Consider the following 23,450-nt stretch of genomic DNA (forward strand, 5'->3'; position numbering starts at 1 on the left):
ACAAGTACCGGGTCCATGGTTCTGGGCGTATACTGGGGGGACGGGGACGACTCCCATTAACCCCTGACTATACCGGGGATACGCTTATCACAATGCCTTTCTGGTCTGTGCTGAAGCAGGGCATTCTGGCAGCCAAGTGGCTTGACCTTTATTAGTGAGCCTGGTTACCCCCTCTCGGAACCACAGACTTAGAAATCGCCAGCTCATATACAGTGCATAAAATATATTTATATATACACCCTTATACACCATTTTAATAAAAAATATCACAAAGTTCTTCTAAGTCCCTCGGGAAGAGTGAAAGACGCGCACGTTTATTTTCAGAGCTCCTAGACCTTCCTATAAGAAGTTAGCCAAAAAGTAGCTTCGAAAAACGCTTAGGTTAAGTTTCAGAGTTGCTTCTAATGTACCAAAGCTGGACTTAGACATAATTTCACTCTCACAACATTATGGCTGGTTGGAGACAGTCCGAACCACAAGTACAGGGTCCATGGTTCTGGCCGTATACTGGGGGGACGGGGACGACTCCCATTAACCCCTGACTACACCGGGGATACGCTTATCACAATGCCTTTCTGGTCTGTGCTGAAGCAGGGCATTCTGGCAGCCAAGTGGCTTGACCTTAATTAGTGAGCCTGGTTACCCCCTCTAGGAACCACAGACTTAGAAATCGCCAGCTCATATACAGTGCATAAAATATATTTATATAATATATTTATATATACCCTTATACACCATTTTAATAAAAAATATCACAAAATTCTTCTAAGTCCCTGGGGAAGAGTGAAAGACGCGCACGTTCATTTTCAGAGCTCCTAGACCTTCCTATAAGAAGTTAGCCAAAAAGTAGCTTCGAAAAACGCTTAGGTTAAGTTTGAGAGTTGCTTCTAATGTACCAAAGCTGGACTTAGACATAATTTCACTCTCACAACATTATGGCTGGTTGGAGACAGTCCGAACCACAAGTACCGGGTCCATGGTTCTGGGCGTATACTGGGGGGACGGGGACGACTCCCATTAACCCCTGACTATACCGGGGATACGCTTATCACAATGCCTTTCTGGTCTGTGCTGAAGCAGGGCATTCTGGCAGCCAAGTGGCTTGACCTTTATTAGTGAGCCTGGTTACCCCCTCTCGGAACCACAGACTTAGAAATCGCCAGCTCATATACAGTGCATAAAATATATTTATATATATACCCTTATACACCATTTTAATAAAAAATATCACAAAGTTCTTCTAAGTCCCTCGGGAAGAGTGAAAGACGCGCACGTTCATTTTCAGAGCTCCTAGACCTTCCTTTAAGAAGTTAGCCAAAAAGTAGCTTCGAAAAACGCTTAGGTTAAGTTTCAGAGTTTCTTCTAATGTACCAAAGCTGGACTTAGACATAATTTCACTCTCACAACATTATGGCTGGTTGGAGACAGTCCGAACCACAAGTACGGGGTCCATGGTTCTGGGCGTATACTGGGGGGACGGGGACGACTCCCATTAACCCCTGACTATACCGGGGATACGCTTATCACAATGCCTTTCTGGTCTGTGCTGAAGCAGGGCATTCTGGCAGCCAAGTGGCTTGACCTTTATTAGTGAGCCTGGTTACCCCCTCTCGGAACCACAGACTTAGAAATCGCCAGCTCATATACAGTGCATAAAATATATTTATATATATATACCCTTATACACCATTTTAATAAAAAATATCACAAAATTCTTCTGAGTCCCTCGGGAAGAGTGAAAGACGCGCACGTTCATTTTCAGAGCTCCTAGACCTTCCTATAAGAAGTTAGCAAAAAAGTAGCTTCGAAAAACGCTTAGGTTAAGTTTCAGAGTTGCTTCTAATGTACCAAAGCTGGACTTAGACATAATTTCTCTCTCACAACATTATGGCTGGTTGGAGACAGTCCGAACCACAAGTACAGGGTCCATGGTTCTGGCCGTATACTGGGGGGACGGGGACGACTCCCATTAACCCCTGACTACACCGGGGATACGCTTATCACAATGCCTTTCTGGTCTGTGCTGAAGCAGGGCATTCTGGCAGCCAAGTGGCTTTACCTTTATTAGTGAGCCTGGTTACCCCCTCTAGGAACCACAGACTTAGAAATCGCCAGCTCATATACAGTGCATAAAATATATTTATATATATACCCTTATACACCATTTTAATAAAAAATATCACTAAATTCTTCTAAGTCCCTCGGGAAGAGTGAAAGACGCGCACGTTCATTTTCAGAGCTCCTAGACCTTCCTACTGTATAAGAAGTTAGCCAAAAAGTAGCTTCGAAAAACGCTTAGGTTAAGTTTCAGAGTTGCATCTAATGTACCAAAGCTGGACTTAGACATAATTTCACTCTCACAACATTATGGCTGGTTGGAGACAGTCCGAACCACAAGTATCGGGTCCTAGGTTCTGGCCGTATACTGGGGGGACGGGGACGACTCCCATTAACCCCTGACTATACCGGGGATACGCTTATCACAATGCCTTTCTGGTCTGTGCTGAAGCAGGGCATTCTGGCAGCCAAGTGGCTTGACATTTATTAGTGAGCCTGGTTACCCCCTCTCGGAACCACAGACTTAGAAATCGCCAGATCATATACAGTGCATAAAATATATTTATATAATATATTTATATATACCCTTATACACCATTTTAATAAAAAATATCACAAAATTCTTCTAAGTCCCTGGGGAAGAGTGTAAGACGCGCACGTTCATTTTCAGAGCTCCTAGACCTTCCTATAAGAAGTTAGCCAAAAAGTAGCTTCGAAAAACGCTTAGGTTAAGTTTGAGAGTTGCTTCTAATGTACCAAAGCTGGACTTAGACATAATTTCACTCTCACAACATTATGGCTGGTTGGAGACAGTCCGAACCACAAGTACCGGGTCCATGGTTCTGGGCGTATACTGGGGGGACGGGGACGACTCCCATTAACCCCTGACTATACCGGGGATACGCTTATCACAATGCCTTTCTGGTCTGTGCTGAAGCAGGGCATTCTGGCAGCCAAGTGGCTTGACCTTTATTAGTGAGCCTGGTTACCCCCTCTCGGAACCACAGACTTAGAAATCGCCAGCTCATATACAGTGCATAAAATATATTTATATATACACCCTTATACACCATTTTAATAAAAAATATCACAAAGTTCTTCTAAGTCCCTCGGGAAGAGTGAAAGACGCGCACGTTTATTTTCAGAGCTCCTAGACCTTCCTATAAGAAGTTAGCCAAAAAGTAGCTTCGAAAAACGCTTAGGTTAAGTTTCAGAGTTGCTTCTAATGTACCAAAGCTGGACTTAGACATAATTTCACTCTCACAACATTATGGCTGGTTGGAGACAGTCCGAACCACAAGTACCGGGTCCATGGTTCTGGGCGTATACTGGGGGGACGGGGACGACTCCCATTAACCCCTGACTATACCGGGGATACGCTCATCACAATGCCTTTCTGGTCTGTGCTGAAGCAGGGCATTCTGGCAGCCAAGTGGCTTGACCTTTATTAGTGAGCCTGGTTACCCCGTCTCGGAACCACAGACTTAGAAATCGCCAGCTCATATACAGTGCATAAAATATATTTATATATATACCCTTATACACCATTTTAATAAAAAATATCACAAAATTCTTCTGAGTCCCTCGGGAAGAGTGAAAGACGCGCACGTTCATTTTCAGAGCTCCTAGACCTTCCTATAAGAAGTTAGCCAAAAAGTAGCTTCGAAAAACGCTTAGGTTAAGTTTCAGAGTTGCATCTAATGTACCAAAGCTGGACTTAGCTTAATTTCACTCTCACAACATTATGGCTGGTTGGAGAGAGTCCGAACCACAAGTACCGGGTCCATGGTTCTGGGCGTATACTGGGGGGACGGGGACGACTCCCATTAACCCCTGACTATACCGGGGATACGCTTATCACAATGCCTTTCTGGTCTGTGCTGAAGCAGGGCATTCTGGCAGCCAAGTGGCTTGACCTTTATTAGTGAGCCTGGTTACCCCCTCTCGGAACCACAGACTTAGAAATCGCCAGCTCATATACAGTGCATAAAATATATTTATATATATACCCTTATACACCATTTTAATAAAAAATATCACAAAATTCTTCTAAGTCCCTCGGGAAGAGTGAAAGACGCGCACGTTCATTTTCAGAGCTCCTAGACCTTCCTATAAGAAGTTAGCCAAAAAGTAGCTTCGAAAAACGCTTAGGTTAAGTTTCAGAGTTGCTTCTAATGTAACAAAGCTGGACTTAGACATAATTTCACTCTCACAACATTATGGCTGGTTGGAGAGAGTCCGAACCACAAGTACCGGGTCCATGGTTCTGGGCGTATACTGGGGGGACGGGGACGACTCCCATTAACCCCTGACTATACCGGGGATACGCTCATCACAATGCCTTTCTGGTCTGTGCTGAAGCAGGGCATTCTGGCAGCCAAGTGGCTTGACCTTTATTAGTGAGCCTGGTTACCCCGTCTCGGAACCACAGACTTAGAAATCGCCAGCTCATATACAGTGCATAAAATATATTTATATATATACCCTTATACACCATTTTAATAAAAAATATCACAAAATTCTTCTGAGTCCCTCGGGAAGAGTGAAAGACGCGCACGTTCATTTTCAGAGCTCCTAGACCTTCCTATAAGAAGTTAGCCAAAAAGTAGCTTCGAAAAACGCTTAGGTTAAGTTTCAGAGTTGCATCTAATGTACCAAAGCTGGACTTAGCTTAATTTCACTCTCACAACATTATGGCTGGTTGGAGAGAGTCCGAACCACAAGTACCGGGTCCATGGTTCTGGGCGTATACTGGGGGGACGGGGACGACTCCCATTAACCCCTGACTATACCGGGGATACGCTTATCACAATGCCTTTCTGGTCTGTGCTGAAGCAGGGCATTCTGGCAGCCAAGTGGCTTGACCTTTATTAGTGAGCCTGGTTACCCCCTCTCGGAACCACAGACTTAGAAATCGCCAGCTCATATACAGTGCATAAAATATATTTATATATATACCCTTATACACCATTTTAATAAAAAATATCACAAAATTCTTCTAAGTCCCTCGGGAAGAGTGAAAGACGCGCACGTTCATTTTCAGAGCTCCTAGACCTTCCTATAAAAGAAGTTAGCCAAAAAGTAGCTTCGAAAAACGCTTAGGTTAAGTTTCAGAGTTGCTTCTAATGTAACAAAGCTGGACTTAGACATAATTTCACTCTCACAACATTATGGCTGGTTGGAGAGAGTCCGAACCACAAGTACCGGGTCCATGGTTCTGGGCGTATACTGGGGGGACGGGGACGACTCCCATTAACCCCTGACTATACCGGGGATACGCTTATCACAATGCCTTTCTGGTCTGTGCTGAAGCAGGGCATTCTGGCAGCCAAGTGGCTTGACCTTTATTAGTGAGCCTGGTTACCCCCTCTCGAACCACAGACTTAGAAATCGCCAGCTCATATACAGTGCATAAAATATATTTATATATATACCCTTATACGCCATTTTAATAAAAAATATCACAAAATTCTTCTAAGTCCCTCGGGAAGAGTGAAAGACGCGCACGTTCATTTTCAGAGCTCCTAGACCTTCCTATAAGAAGTTAGCCAAAAAGTAGCTTCGAAAAACGCTTAGGTTAAGTTTCAGAGTTGCTTCTAATGTACCAAAGCTGGACTTAGACATAATTTCACTCTCACAACATTATGGCTGGTTGGAGACAGTCCGAACCACAAGTACCGGGTCCATGGTTCTGGGCGTATGCTGGGGGGACGGGGACGACTCCTATTAACCCCTGACTATACCGGGGATACGCTTATCACAATGCCTTTCTGGTCTGTGCTGAAGCAGGGCATTCTGGCAGCCAAGTGGCTTGACCTTTATTAGTGAGCCTGGTTACCCCCTCTCGGAACCACAGACTTAGAAATCGCCAGCTCATATACAGTGCATAAAATATATTTATATATATACCCTTATACACCATTTTAATAAAAAATATCACAAAATTCTTCTAAGTCCCTCGGGAAGAGTGAAAGACGCGCACGTTCATTTTCAGAGCTCCTAGACCTTCCTATAAGAAGTTAGCCAAAAAGTAGCTTCGAAAAACGCTTAGGTTAAGTTTCAGAGTTGCTTCTAATGTACCAAAGCTGGACTTAGACATAATTTTACTCTCACAACATTATGGCTGGTTGGAGACAGTCCGAACCACAAGTACCGGGTCCATGGTTCTGGGCCTATACTGGGGGGACGGGGACGACTCCCATTAACCCCTGACTATACCGGGGATACGCTTATCACAATGCCTTTCTGGTCTGTGCTGAAGCAGGGCATTCTGGCAGCCAAGTGGCTTGACCTTAATTAGTGAGCCTGGTAACCCCCTCTCGGAACCACAGACTTAGAAATCGCCAGCTCATATACAGTGCATAAAATATATTTATATAATATATTTATATATACCCTTATACACCATTTTAATAAAAATATCACAAAATTCTTTAAAGTCCCTCGGGAAGAGTGAAAGACGCGCACGTTCATTTTCAGATCTCCTAGACCTTCCTATAAGAAGTTAGCAAAAAGGAGCTTCGAAAAATGCTTAGGTTAAGTTTCAGAGTTGCATCTAATGTACCAAAGCTGGACTTAGACATAATTTCACTCTCACAACATTATGGCTGGTTGGAGACAGTCCGAACCACAAGTACCGGGTCCATGGTTCTGGCCGTATACTGGGGGGACGGGGACGACTCCCATTAACCCCTGACTATACCGGGGATACGCTTATCACAATGCCTTTCTGGTCTGTGCTGAAGCAGGGCATTCTGGCAGCCAAGTGGCTTGACCTTTATTAGTGAGCCTGGTTACCCCCTCTCGGAACCACAGACTTAGAAATCGCCAGGTCATATACAGTGCATAAAATATATTTATATATATACCCTTATACACCATTTTAATAAAAAATATCACAAAATTCTTCTGAGTCCCTCGGGAAGAGTGAAAGACGCGCACGTTTATTTTCAGAGCTCCTAGACCTTCCTATAAGAAGTTAGCCAAAAAGTAGCTTCGAAAAACGCTTAGGTTAAGTTTCAGAGTTGCTTCTAATGTACCAAAGCTGGACTTAGACATAATTTCACTCTCACAACATTATGGCTGGTTGGAGAGAGTCCGAACCACAAGTACCGGGTCCATGGTTCTGGGCGTATACTGGGGGGACGGGGACGACTCCCATTAACCCCTGACTATACCGGGGATACGCTCATCACAATGCCTTTCTGGTCTGTGCTGAAGCAGGGCATTCTGGCAGCCAAGTGGCTTGACCTTTATTAGTGAGCCTGGTTACCCCGTCTCGGAACCACAGACTTAGAAATCGCCAGCTCATATACAGTGCATAAAATATATTTATATATATACCCTTATACACCATTTTAATAAAAAATATCACAAAATTCTTCTGAGTCCCTCGGGAAGAGTGAAAGACGCGCACGTTCATTTTCAGAGCTCCTAGACCTTCCTATAAGAAGTTATCCAAAAAGTAGCTTCGAAAAACGCTTAGGTTAAGTTTCAGAGTTGCATCTAATGTACCAAAGCTGGACTTAGCTTAATTTCACTCTCACAACATTATGGCTGGTTGGAGAGAGTCCGAACCACAAGTACCGGGTCCATGGTTCTGGGCGTATACTGGGGGGACGGGGACGACTCCCATTAACCCCTGACTATACCGGGGATACGCTTATCACAATGCCTTTCTGGTCTGTGCTGAAGCAGGGCATTCTGGCAGCCAAGTGGCTTGACCTTTATTAGTGAGCCTGGTTACCCCCTCTCGGAACCACAGACTTAGAAATCGCCAGCTCATATACAGTGCATAAAATATATTTATATATATACCCTTATACACCATTTTAATAAAAAATATCACAAAATTCTTCTAAGTCCCTCGGGAAGAGTGAAAGACGCGCACGTTCATTTTCAGAGCTCCTAGACCTTCCTATAAGAAGTTAGCCAAAAAGTAGCTTCGAAAAACGCTTAGGTTAAGTTTCAGAGTTGCTTCTAATGTAACAAAGCTGGACTTAGACATAATTTCACTCTCACAACATTATGGCTGGTTGGAGACAGTCCGAACCACAAGTACCGGGTCCATGGTTCTGGGCCTATACTGGGGGGACGGGGACGACTCCCATTAACCCCTGACTATACCGGGGATACGCTTATCACAATGCCTTTCTGGTCTGTGCTGAAGCAGGGCATTCTGGCAGCCAAGTGGCTTGACCTTAATTAGTGAGCCTGGTAACCCCCTCTCGGAACCACAGACTTAGAAATCGCCAGCTCATATACAGTGCATAAAATATATTTATATATATACCCTTATACACCATTTTAATAAAAAATATCACAAAATTCTTCTGAGTCCCTCGGGAAGAGTGAAAGACGCGCACGTTTATTTTCAGAGCTCCTAGACCTTCCTATAAGAAGTTATCCAAAAAGTAGCTGCGAAAAACGCTTAGGTTAAGTTTCAGAGTTGCTTCTAATGTACCAAAGCTGGACTTAGACATAATTTCACTCTCACAACATTATGGCTGGTTGGAGAGAGTCCGAACCACAAGTACCGGGTCCATGGTTCTGGGCGTATACTGGGGGGACGGGGACGACTCCCATTAACCCCTGACTATACCGGGGATACGCTTATCACAATGCCTTTCTGGTCTGTGCTGTAGCAGGGCATTCTGGCAGCCAAGTGGCTTGACCTTTATTAGTGAGCCTGGTTACCCCCTCTCGGAACCACAGACTTAGAAATCGCCAGCTCATATACAGTGCATAAAATATATTTATATATATACCCTTATACACCATTTTAATAAAAAATATCACAAAATTCTTCTGAGTCCCTCGGGAAGAGTGAAAGACGCGCACGTTCATTTTCAGAGCTCCTAGACTTTCCTATAAGAAGTTAGCCAAAAAGTAGCTTCGAAAAACGCATAGGTTAAGTTTCAGAGTTGCATCTAATGTACCAAAGCTGGACTTAGCTTAATTTCACTCTCACAACATTATGGCTGGTTGGAGACAGTCCGAACCACAAGTACCGGGTCCATGGTTCTGGTCGTATACTCGGGGGACGGGGACGACTCCCATTAACCCCTGACTATACCGGGGATACGCTTATCACAATGCCTTTCTGGTCTGTGCTGAAGCAGGGCATTCTGGCAGCCAAGTGGCTTGACCTTTATTAGTGAGCCTGGTTACCCCCTCTCGGAACCACAGACTTAGAAATCGCCAGCTCATATACAGTGCATAAAATATATTTATATATATATATATACCCTTATACGCCATTTTAATAAAAAATATCACAAAATTCTTCTGAGTCCCTCGGGAAGAGTGAAAGACGCGCACGTTCATTTTCAGAGCTCCTAGACCTTCCTATAAGAAGTTAGCCAAAAAGTAGCTTCGAAAAACGCTTAGGTTAAGTTTCAGAGTTGCTTCTAATGTACCAAAGCTGGACTTAGACATAATTTCACTCTCACAACATTATGGCTGGTTGGAGAGAGTCCGAACCACAAGTACCGGGTCCATGGTTCTGGGCGTATACTGGGGGGACGGGGACGACTCCCATTAACCCCTGACTATACCGGGGATACGCTTATCACAATGCCTTTCTGGTCTGTGCTGAAGCAGGGCATTCTGGCAGCCAAGTGGCTTGACCTTTATTAGTGAGCCTGGTTACCCCCTCTCGAACCACAGACTTAGAAATCGCCAGCTCATATACAGTGCATAAAATATATTTATATATATACCCTTATACGCCATTTTAATAAAAAATATCACAAAATTCTTCTGAGTCCCTCGGGAAGAGTGAAAGACGCGCACGTTCATTTTCAGAGCTCCTAGACCTTCCTATAAGAAGTTAGCCAAAAAGTAGCTTCGAAAAACGCTTAGGTTAAGTTTCAGAGTTGCTTCTAATGTACCAAAGCTGGACTTAGACATAATTTCACTCTCACAACATTATGGCTGGTTGGAGACAGTCCGAACCACAAGTACCGGGTCCATGGTTCTGGGCGTATGCTGGGGGGACGGGGACGACTCCTATTAACCCCTGACTATACCGGGGATACGCTTATCACAATGCCTTTCTGGTCTGTGCTGAAGCAGGGCATTCTGGCAGCCAAGTGGCTTGACCTTTATTAGTGAGCCTGGTTACCCCCTCTCGGAACCACAGACTTAGAAATCGCCAGCTCATATACAGTGCATAAAATATATTTATATATATACCCTTATACACCATTTTAATAAAAAATATCACAACATTCTTCTAAGTCCCTCGGGAAGAGTGAAAGACGCGCACGTTCATTTTCAGAGCTCCTAGACCTTCCTATAAGAAGTTAGCCAAAAAGTAGCTTCGAAAAACGCTTAGGTTAAGTTTCAGAGTTGCTTCTAATGTACCAAAGCTGGACTTAGACATAATTTTACTCTCACAACATTATGGCTGGTTGGAGACAGTCCGAACCACAAGTACCGGGTCCATGGTTCTGGGCCTATACTGGGGGGACGGGGACGACTCCCATTAACCCCTGACTATACCGGGGATACGCTTATCACAATGCCTTTCTGGTCTGTGCTGAAGCAGGGCATTCTGGCAGCCAAGTGGCTTGACCTTAATTAGTGAGCCTGGTAACCCCCTCTCGGAACCACAGACTTAGAAATCGCCAGCTCATATACAGTGCATAAAATATATTTATATAATATATTTATATATACCCTTATACACCATTTTAATAAAAATATCACAAAATTCTTTAAAGTCCCTCGGGAAGAGTGAAAGACGCGCACGTTCATTTTCAGATCTCCTAGACCTTCCTATAAGAAGTTAGCAAAAAGGAGCTTCGAAAAATGCTTAGGTTAAGTTTCAGAGTTGCATCTAATGTACCAAAGCTGGACTTAGACATAATTTCACTCTCACAACATTATGGCTGGTTGGAGACAGTCCGAACCACAAGTACCGGGTCCATGGTTCTGGCCGTATACTGGGGGGACGGGGGGGACTCCCATTAACCCCTGACTATACCGGGGATACGCTTATCACAATGCCTTTCTGGTCTGTGCTGAAGCAGGGCATTCTGGCAGCCAAGTGGCTTGACCTTTATTAGTGAGCCTGGTTACCCCCTCTCGGAACCACAGACTTAGAAATCGCCAGGTCATATACAGTGCATAAAATATATTTATATATATACCCTTATACACCATTTTAATAAAAAATATCACAAAATTCTTCTGAGTCCCTCGGGAAGAGTGAAAGACGCGCACGTTTATTTTCAGAGCTCCTAGACCTTCCTATAAGAAGTTAGCCAAAAAGTAGCTTCGAAAAACGCTTAGGTTAAGTTTCAGAGTTGCTTCTAATGTACCAAAGCTGGACTTAGACATAATTTCACTCTCACAACATTATGGCTGGTTGGAGAGAGTCCGAACCACAAGTACCGGGTCCATGGTTCTGGGCGTATACTGGGGGGACGGGGACGACTCCCATTAACCCCTGACTATACCGGGGATATGCTCATCACAATGCCTTTCTGGTCTGTGCTGAAGCAGGGCATTCTGGCAGCCAAGTGGCTTGACCTTTATTAGTGAGCCTGGTTACCCCGTCTCGGAACCACAGACTTAGAAATCGCCAGCTCATATACAGTGCATAAAATATATTTATATATATACCCTTATACACCATTTTAATAAAAAATATCACAAAATTCTTCTAAGTCCCTCGGGAAGAGTGAAAGACGCGCACGTTCATTTTCAGAGCTCCTAGACCTTCCTATAAGAAGTTAGCCAAAAAGTAGCTTCGAAAAACGCTTAGGTTAAGTTTCAGAGTTGCTTCTAATGTACCAAAGCTGGACTTAGACATAATTTTACTCTCACAACATTATGGCTGGTTGGAGACAGTCCGAACCACAAGTACCGGGTCCATGGTTCTGGGCCTATACTGGGGGGACGGGGACGACTCCCATTAACCCCTGACTATACCGGGGATACGCTTATCACAATGCCTTTCTGGTCTGTGCTGAAGCAGGGCATTCTGGCAGCCAAGTGGCTTGACCTTAATTAGTGAGCCTGGTAACCCCCTCTCGGAACCACAGACTTAGAAATCGCCAGCTCATATACAGTGCATAAAATATATTTATATAATATATTTATATATACCCTTATACACCATTTTAATAAAAATATCACAAAATTCTTTAAAGTCCCTCGGGAAGAGTGAAAGACGCGCACGTTCATTTTCAGATCTCCTAGACCTTCCTATAAGAAGTTAGCAAAAAGGAGCTTCGAAAAATGCTTAGGTTAAGTTTCAGAGTTGCATCTAATGTACCAAAGCTGGACTTAGACATAATTTCACTCTCACAACATTATGGCTGGTTGGAGACAGTCCGAACCACAAGTACCGGGTCCATGGTTCTGGCCGTATACTGGGGGGACGGGGACGACTCCCATTAACCCCTGACTATACCGGGGATACGCTTATCACAATGCCTTTCTGGTCTGTGCTGAAGCAGGGCATTCTGGCAGCCAAGTGGCTTGACCTTTATTAGTGAGCCTGGTTACCCCCTCTCGGAACCACAGACTTAGAAATCGCCAGGTCATATACAGTGCATAAAATATATTTATATATATACCCTTATACACCATTTTAATAAAAAATATCACAAAATTCTTCTGAGTCCCTCGGGAAGAGTGAAAGACGCGCACGTTTATTTTCAGAGCTCCTAGACCTTCCTATAAGAAGTTAGCCAAAAAGTAGCTTCGAAAAACGCTTAGGTTAAGTTTCAGAGTTGCTTCTAATGTACCAAAGCTGGACTTAGACATAATTTCACTCTCACAACATTATGGCTGGTTGGAGAGAGTCCGAACCACAAGTACCGGGTCCATGGTTCTGGGCGTATACTGGGGGGACGGGGACGACTCCCATTAACCCCTGACTATACCGGGGATACGCTCATCACAATGCCTTTCTGGTCTGTGCTGAAGCAGGGCATTCTGGCAGCCAAGTGGCTTGACCTTTATTAGTGAGCCTGGTTACCCCGTCTCGGAACCACAGACTTAGAAATCGCCAGCTCATATACAGTGCATAAAATATATTTATATATATACCCTTATACACCATTTTAATAAAAAATATCACAAAATTCTTCTGAGTCCCTCGGGAAGAGTGAAAGACGCGCACGTTCATTTTCAGAGCTCCTAGACCTTCCTATAAGAAGTTATCCAAAAAGTAGCTTCGAAAAACGCTTAGGTTAAGTTTCAGAGTTGCATCTAATGTACCAAAGCTGGACTTAGCTTAATTTCACTCTCACAACATTATGGCTGGTTGGAGAGAGTCCGAACCACAAGTACCGGGTCCATGGTTCTGGGCGTATACTGGGGGGACGGGGACGACTCCCATTAACCCCTGACTATACCGGGGATACGCTTATCACAATGCCTTTCTGGTCTGTGCTGAAGCAGGGCATTCTGGCAGCCAAGTGGCTTGACCTTTATTAGTGAGCCTGGTTACCCCCTCTCGGAACCACAGACTTAGAAATCGCCAGCTCATATACAGTGCATAAAATATATTTATATATATACCCTTATACACCATTTTAATAAAAAATATCACAAAATTCTTCTAAGTCCCTCGGGAAGAGTGAAAGACGCGCACGTTCATTTTCAGAGCTCCTAGACCTTCCTATAAGAAGTTAGCCAAAAAGTAGCTTCGAAAAACGCTTAGGTTAAGTTTCAGAGTTGCTTCTAATGTAACAAAGCTGGACTTAGACATAATTTCACTCTCACAACATTATGGCTGGTTGGAGACAGTCCGAACCACAAGTACCGGGTCCATGGTTCTGGGCCTATACTGGGGGGACGGGGACGACTCCCATTAACCCCTGACTATACCGGGGATACGCTTATCACAATGCCTTTCTGGTCTGTGCTGAAGCAGGGCATTCTGGCAGCCAAGTGGCTTGACCTTAATTAGTGAGCCTGGTAACCCCCTCTCGGAACCACAGACTTAGAAATCGCCAGCTCATATACAGTGCATAAAATATATTTATATATATACCCTTATACACCATTTTAATAAAAAATATCACAAAATTCTTCTGAGTCCCTCGGGAAGAGTGAAAGACGCGCACGTTTATTTTCAGAGCTCCTAGACCTTCCTATAAGAAGTTATCCAAAAAGTAGCTGCGAAAAACGCTTAGGTTAAGTTTCAGAGTTGCTTCTAATGTACCAAAGCTGGACTTAGACATAATTTCACTCTCACAACATTATGGCTGGTTGGAGAGAGTCCGAACCACAAGTACCGGGTCCATGGTTCTGGGCGTATACTGGGGGGACGGGGACGACTCCCATTAACCCCTGACTATACCGGGGATACGCTTATCACAATGCCTTTCTGGTCTGTGCTGTAGCAGGGCATTCTGGCAGCCAAGTGGCTTGACCTTTATTAGTGAGCCTGGTTACCCCCTCTCGGAACCACAGACTTAGAAATCGCCAGCTCATATACAGTGCATAAAATATATTTATATATATACCCTTATACACCATTTTAATAAAAAATATCACAAAATTCTTCTGAGTCCCTCGGGAAGAGTGAAAGACGCGCACGTTCATTTTCAGAGCTCCTAGACTTTCCTATAAGAAGTTAGCCAAAAAGTAGCTTCGAAAAACGCATAGGTTAAGTTTCAGAGTTGCATCTAATGTACCAAAGCTGGACTTAGCTTAATTTCACTCTCACAACATTATGGCTGGTTGGAGACAGTCCGAACCACAAGTACCGGGTCCATGGTTCTGGTCGTATACTCGGGGGACGGGGACGACTCCCATTAACCCCTGACTATACCGGGGATACGCTTATCACAATGCCTTTCTGGTCTGTGCTGAAGCAGGGCATTCTGGCAGCCAAGTGGCTTGACCTTTATTAGTGAGCCTGGTTACCCCCTCTCGGAACCACAGACTTAGAAATCGCCAGCTCATATACAGTGCATAAAATATATTTATATATATATATATACCCTTATACGCCATTTTAATAAAAAATATCACAAAATTCTTCTGAGTCCCTCGGGAAGAGTGAAAGACGCGCACGTTCATTTTCAGAGCTCCTAGACCTTCCTATAAGAAGTTAGCCAAAAAGTAGCTTCGAAAAACGCTTAGGTTAAGTTTCAGAGTTGCTTCTAATGTACCAAAGCTGGACTTAGACATAATTTCACTCTCACAACATTATGGCTGGTTGGAGAGAGTCCGAACCACAAGTACCGGGTCCATGGTTCTGGGCGTATACTGGGGGGACGGGGACGACTCCCATTAACCCCTGACTATACCGGGGATACGCTTATCACAATGCCTTTCTGGTCTGTGCTGAAGCAGGGCATTCTGGCAGCCAAGTGGCTTGACCTTTATTAGTGAGCCTGGTTACCCCCTCTCGAACCACAGACTTAGAAATCGCCAGCTCATATACAGTGCATAAAATATATTTATATATATACCCTTATACGCCATTTTAATAAAAAATATCACAAAATTCTTCTGAGTCCCTCGGGAAGAGTGAAAGACGCGCACGTTCATTTTCAGAGCTCCTAGACCTTCCTATAAGAAGTTAGCCAAAAAGTAGCTTCGAAAAACGCTTAGGTTAAGTTTCAGAGTTGCTTCTAATGTACCAAAGCTGGACTTAGACATAATTTCACTCTCACAACATTATGGCTGGTTGGAGACAGTCCGAACCACAAGTACCGGGTCCATGGTTCTGGGCGTATGCTGGGGGGACGGGGACGACTCCTATTAACCCCTGACTATACCGGGGATACGCTTATCACAATGCCTTTCTGGTCTGTGCTGAAGCAGGGCATTCTGGCAGCCAAGTGGCTTGACCTTTATTAGTGAGCCTGGTTACCCCCTCTCGGAACCACAGACTTAGAAATCGCCAGCTCATATACAGTGCATAAAATATATTTATATATATACCCTTATACACCATTTTAATAAAAAATATCACAACATTCTTCTAAGTCCCTCGGGAAGAGTGAAAGACGCGCACGTTCATTTTCAGAGCTCCTAGACCTTCCTATAAGAAGTTAGCCAAAAAGTAGCTTCGAAAAACGCTTAGGTTAAGTTTCAGAGTTGCTTCTAATGTACCAAAGCTGGACTTAGACATAATTTTACTCTCACAACATTATGGCTGGTTGGAGACAGTCCGAACCACAAGTACCGGGTCCATGGTTCTGGGCCTATACTGGGGGGACGGGGACGACTCCCATTAACCCCTGACTATACCGGGGATACGCTTATCACAATGCCTTTCTGGTCTGTGCTGAAGCAGGGCATTCTGGCAGCCAAGTGGCTTGACCTTAATTAGTGAGCCTGGTAACCCCCTCTCGGAACCACAGACTTAGAAATCGCCAGCTCATATACAGTGCATAAAATATATTTATATAATATATTTATATATACCCTTATACACCATTTTAATAAAAATATCACAAAATTCTTTAAAGTCCCTCGGGAAGAGTGAAAGACGCGCACGTTCATTTTCAGATCTCCTAGACCTTCCTATAAGAAGTTAGCAAAAAGGAGCTTCGAAAAATGCTTAGGTTAAGTTTCAGAGTTGCATCTAATGTACCAAAGCTGGACTTAGACATAATTTCACTCTCACAACATTATGGCTGGTTGGAGACAGTCCGAACCACAAGTACCGGGTCCATGGTTCTGGCCGTATACTGGGGGGACGGGGACGACTCCCATTAACCCCTGACTATACCGGGGATACGCTTATCACAATGCCTTTCTGGTCTGTGCTGAAGCAGGGCATTCTGGCAGCCAAGTGGCTTGACCTTTATTAGTGAGCCTGGTTACCCCCTCTCGGAACCACAGACTTAGAAATCGCCAGGTCATATACAGTGCATAAAATATATTTATATATATACCCTTATACACCATTTTAATAAAAAATATCACAAAATTCTTCTGAGTCCCTCGGGAAGAGTGAAAGACGCGCACGTTTATTTTCAGAGCTCCTAGACCTTCCTATAAGAAGTTAGCCAAAAAGTAGCTTCGAAAAACGCTTAGGTTAAGTTTCAGAGTTGCTTCTAATGTACCAAAGCTGGACTTAGACATAATTTCACTCTCACAACATTATGGCTGGTTGGAGAGAGTCCGAACCACAAGTACCGGGTCCATGGTTCTGGGCGTATACTGGGGGGACGGGGACGACTCCCATTAACCCCTGACTATACCGGGGATACGCTCATCACAATGCCTTTCTGGTCTGTGCTGAAGCAGGGCATTCTGGCAGCCAAGTGGCTTGACCTTTATTAGTGAGCCTGGTTACCCCGTCTCGGAACCACAGACTTAGAAATCGCCAGCTCATATACAGTGCATAAAATATATTTATATATATACCCTTATACACCATTTTAATAAAAAATATCACAAAATTCTTCTGAGTCCCTCGGGAAGAGTGAAAGACGCGCACGTTCATTTTCAGAGCTCCTAGACCTTCCTATAAGAAGTTATCCAAAAAGTAGCTTCGAAAAACGCTTAGGTTAAGTTTCAGAGTTGCATCTAATGTACCAAAGCTGGACTTAGCTTAATTTCACTCTCACAACATTATGGCTGGTTGGAGAGAGTCCGAACCACAAGTACCGGGTCCATGGTTCTGGGCGTATACTGGGGGGACGGGGACGACTCCCATTAACCCCTGACTATACCGGGGATACGCTTATCACAATGCCTTTCTGGTCTGTGCTGAAGCAGGGCATTCTGGCAGCCAAGTGGCTTGACCTTTATTAGTGAGCCTGGTTACCCCCTCTCGGAACCACAGACTTAGAAATCGCCAGCTCATATACAGTGCATAAAATATATTTATATATATACCCTTATACACCATTTTAATAAAAAATATCACAAAATTCTTCTAAGTCCCTCGGGAAGAGTGAAAGACGCGCACGTTCATTTTCAGAGCTCCTAGACCTTCCTATAAGAAGTTAGCCAAAAAGTAGCTTCGAAAAACGCTTAGGTTAAGTTTCAGAGTTGCTTCTAATGTAACAAAGCTGGACTTAGACATAATTTCACTCTCACAACATTATGGCTGGTTGGAGACAGTCCGAACCACAAGTACCGGGTCCATGGTTCTGGGCCTATACTGGGGGGACGGGGACGACTCCCATTAACCCCTGACTATACCGGGGATACGCTTATCACAATGCCTTTCTGGTCTGTGCTGAAGCAGGGCATTCTGGCAGCCAAGTGGCTTGACCTTAATTAGTGAGCCTGGTAACCCCCTCTCGGAACCACAGACTTAGAAATCGCCAGCTCATATACAGTGCATAAAATATATTTATATATATACCCTTATACACCATTTTAATAAAAAATATCACAAAATTCTTCTGAGTCCCTCGGGAAGAGTGAAAGACGCGCACGTTTATTTTCAGAGCTCCTAGACCTTCCTATAAGAAGTTATCCAAAAAGTAGCTGCGAAAAACGCTTAGGTTAAGTTTCAGAGTTGCTTCTAATGTACCAAAGCTGGACTTAGACATAATTTCACTCTCACAACATTATGGCTGGTTGGAGAGAGTCCGAACCACAAGTACCGGGTCCATGGTTCTGGGCGTATACTGGGGGGACGGGGACGACTCCCATTAACCCCTGACTATACCGGGGATACGCTTATCACAATGCCTTTCTGGTCTGTGCTGTAGCAGGGCATTCTGGCAGCCAAGTGGCTTGACCTTTATTAGTGAGCCTGGTTACCCCCTCTCGGAACCACAGACTTAGAAATCGCCAGCTCATATACAGTGCATAAAATATATTTATATATATACCCTTATACACCATTTTAATAAAAAATATCACAAAATTCTTCTGAGTCCCTCGGGAAGAGTGAAAGACGCGCACGTTCATTTTCAGAGCTCCTAGACTTTCCTATAAGAAGTTAGCCAAAAAGTAGCTTCGAAAAACGCATAGGTTAAGTTTCAGAGTTGCATCTAATGTACCAAAGCTGGACTTAGCTTAATTTCACTCTCACAACATTATGGCTGGTTGGAGACAGTCCGAACCACAAGTACCGGGTCCATGGTTCTGGTCGTATACTCGGGGGACGGGGACGACTCCCATTAACCCCTGACTATACCGGGGATACGCTTATCACAATGCCTTTCTGGTCTGTGCTGAAGCAGGGCATTCTGGCAGCCAAGTGGCTTGACCTTTATTAGTGAGCCTGGTTACCCCCTCTCGGAACCACAGACTTAGAAATCGCCAGCTCATATACAGTGCATAAAATATATTTATATATATATATATACCCTTATACGCCATTTTAATAAAAAATATCACAAAATTCTTCTGAGTCCCTCGGGAAGAGTGAAAGACGCGCACGTTCATTTTCAGAGCTCCTAGACCTTCCTATAAGAAGTTAGCCAAAAAGTAGCTTCGAAAAACGCTTAGGTTAAGTTTCAGAGTTGCTTCTAATGTACCAAAGCTGGACTTAGACATAATTTCACTCTCACAACATTATGGCTGGTTGGAGAGAGTCCGAACCACAAGTACCGGGTCCATGGTTCTGGGCGTATACTGGGGGGACGGGGACGACTCCCATTAACCCCTGACTATACCGGGGATACGCTTATCACAATGCCTTTCTGGTCTGTGCTGAAGCAGGGCATTCTGGCAGCCAAGTGGCTTGACCTTTATTAGTGAGCCTGGTTACCCCCTCTCGAACCACAGACTTAGAAATCGCCAGCTCATATACAGTGCATAAAATATATTTATATATATACCCTTATACGCCATTTTAATAAAAAATATCACAAAATTCTTCTGAGTCCCTCGGGAAGAGTGAAAGACGCGCACGTTCATTTTCAGAGCTCCTAGACCTTCCTATAAGAAGTTAGCCAAAAAGTAGCTTCGAAAAACGCTTAGGTTAAGTTTCAGAGTTGCTTCTAATGTACCAAAGCTGGACTTAGACATAATTTCACTCTCACAACATTATGGCTGGTTGGAGACAGTCCGAACCACAAGTACCGGGTCCATGGTTCTGGGCGTATGCTGGGGGGACGGGGACGACTCCTATTAACCCCTGACTATACCGGGGATACGCTTATCACAATGCCTTTCTGGTCTGTGCTGAAGCAGGGCATTCTGGCAGCCAAGTGGCTTGACCTTTATTAGTGAGCCTGGTTACCCCCTCTCGGAACCACAGACTTAGAAATCGCCAGCTCATATACAGTGCATAAAATATATTTATATATATACCCTTATACACCATTTTAATAAAAAATATCACAACATTCTTCTAAGTCCCTCGGGAAGAGTGAAAGACGCGCACGTTCATTTTCAGAGCTCCTAGACCTTCCTATAAGAAGTTAGCCAAAAAGTAGCTTCGAAAAACGCTTAGGTTAAGTTTCAGAGTTGCTTCTAATGTACCAAAGCTGGACTTAGACATAATTTTACTCTCACAACATTATGGCTGGTTGGAGACAGTCCGAACCACAAGTACCGGGTCCATGGTTCTGGGCCTATACTGGGGGGACGGGGACGACTCCCATTAACCCCTGACTATACCGGGGATACGCTTATCACAATGCCTTTCTGGTCTGTGCTGAAGCAGGGCATTCTGGCAGCCAAGTGGCTTGACCTTAATTAGTGAGCCTGGTAACCCCCTCTCGGAACCACAGACTTAGAAATCGCCAGCTCATATACAGTGCATAAAATATATTTATATAATATATTTATATATATACCCTTATACACCATTTTAATAAAAATATCACAAAATTCTTTAAAGTCCCTCGGGAAGAGTGAAAGACGCGCACGTTCATTTTCAGATCTCCTAGACCTTCCTATAAGAAGTTAGCAAAAAGGAGCTTCGAAAAATGCTTAGGTTAAGTTTCAGAGTTGCATCTAATGTACCAAAGCTGGACTTAGACATAATTTCACTCTCACAACATTATGGCTGGTTGGAGACAGTCCGAACCACAAGTACCGGGTCCATGGTTCTGGCCGTATACTGGGGGGACGGGGGGGGACTCCCATTAACCCCTGACTATACCGGGGATACGCTCATCACAATGCCTTTCTGGTCTGTGCTGAAGCAGGGCATTCTGGCAGCCAAGTGGCTTGACCTTTATTAGTGAGCCTGGTTACCCCGTCTCGGAACCACAGACTTAGAAATCGCCAGCTCATATACAGTGCATAAAATATATTTATATATATACCCTTATACACCATTTTAATAAAAAATATCACAAAATTCTTCTGAGTCCCTCGGGAAGAGTGAAAGACGCGCACGTTCATTTTCAGAGCTCCTAGACCTTCCTATAAGAAGTTATCCAAAAAGTAGCTTCGAAAAACGCTTAGGTTAAGTTTCAGAGTTGCATCTAATGTACCAAAGCTGGACTTAGCTTAATTTCACTCTCACAACATTATGGCTGGTTGGAGAGAGTCCGAACCACAAGTACCGGGTCCATGGTTCTGGGCGTATACTGGGGGGACGGGGACGACTCCCATTAACCCCTGACTATACCGGGGATACGCTTATCACAATGCCTTTCTGGTCTGTGCTGAAGCAGGGCATTCTGGCAGCCAAGTGGCTTGACCTTTATTAGTGAGCCTGGTTACCCCCTCTCGGAACCACAGACTTAGAAATCGCCAGCTCATATACAGTGCATAAAATATATTTATATATATACCCTTATACACCATTTTAATAAAAAATATCACAAAATTCTTCTAAGTCCCTCGGGAAGAGTGAAAGACGCGCACGTTCATTTTCAGAGCTCCTAGACCTTCCTATAAGAAGTTAGCCAAAAAGTAGCTTCGAAAAACGCTTAGGTTAAGTTTCAGAGTTGCTTCTAATGTAACAAAGCTGGACTTAGACATAATTTCACTCTCACAACATTATGGCTGGTTGGAGACAGTCCGAACCACAAGTACCGGGTCCATGGTTCTGGGCCTATACTGGGGGGACGGGGACGACTCCCATTAACCCCTGACTATACCGGGGATACGCTTATCACAATGCCTTTCTGGTCTGTGCTGAAGCAGGGCATTCTGGCAGCCAAGTGGCTTGACCTTAATTAGTGAGCCTGGTAACCCCCTCTCGGAACCACAGACTTAGAAATCGCCAGCTCATATACAGTGCATAAAATATATTTATACTGTATATATACCCTTATACACCATTTTAATAAAAAATATCACAAAATTCTTCTGAGTCCCTCGGGAAGAGTGAAAGACGCGCACGTTTATTTTCAGAGCTCCTAGACCTTCCTATAAGAAGTTATCCAAAAAGTAGCTGCGAAAAACGCTTAGGTTAAGTTTCAGAGTTGCTTCTAATGTACCAAAGCTGGACTTAGACATAATTTCACTCTCACAACATTATGGCTGGTTGGAGAGAGTCCGAACCACAAGTACCGGGTCCATGGTTCTGGGCGTATACTGGGGGGACGGGGACGACTCCCATTAACCCCTGACTATACCGGGGATACGCTTATCACAATGCCTTTCTGGTCTGTGCTGTAGCAGGGCATTCTGGCAGCCAAGTGGCTTGACCTTTATTAGTGAGCCTGGTTACCCCCTCTCGGAACCACAGACTTAGAAATCGCCAGCTCATATACAGTGCATAAAATATATTTATATATATACCCTTATACACCATTTTAATAAAAAATATCACAAAATTCTTCTGAGTCCCTCGGGAAGAGTGAAAGACGCGCACGTTCATTTTCAGAGCTCCTAGACTTTCCTATAAGAAGTTAGCCAAAAAGTAGCTTCGAAAAACGCATAGGTTAAGTTTCAGAGTTGCATCTAATGTACCAAAGCTGGACTTAGCTTAATTTCACTCTCACAACATTATGGCTGGTTGGAGACAGTCCGAACCACAAGTACCGGGTCCATGGTTCTGGTCGTATACTCGGGGGACGGGGACGACTCCCATTAACCCCTGACTATACCGGGGATACGCTTATCACAATGCCTTTCTGGTCTGTGCTGAAGCAGGGCATTCTGGCAGCCAAGTGGCTTGACCTTTATTAGTGAGCCTGGTTACCCCCTCTCGGAACCACAGACTTAGAAATCGCCAGCTCATATACAGTGCATAAAATATATTTATATATATATATATACCCTTATACGCCATTTTAATAAAAAATATCACAAAATTCTTCTGAGTCCCTCGGGAAGAGTGAAAGACGCGCACGTTCATTTTCAGAGCTCCTAGACCTTCCTATAAGAAGTTAGCCAAAAAGTAGCTTCGAAAAACGCTTAGGTTAAGTTTCAGAGTTGCTTCTAATGTACCAAAGCTGGACTTAGACATAATTTCACTCTCACAACATTATGGCTGGTTGGAGAGAGTCCGAACCACAAGTACCGGGTCCATGGTTCTGGGCGTATACTGGGGGGACGGGGACGACTCCCATTAACCCCTGACTATACCGGGGATA

The sequence above is a fragment of the Ascaphus truei genome, chromosome 1, assembly GCF_040206685.1.
Source record: "Ascaphus truei isolate aAscTru1 chromosome 1, aAscTru1.hap1, whole genome shotgun sequence".
NCBI lineage: Eukaryota > Metazoa > Chordata > Amphibia > Anura > Ascaphidae > Ascaphus > Ascaphus truei.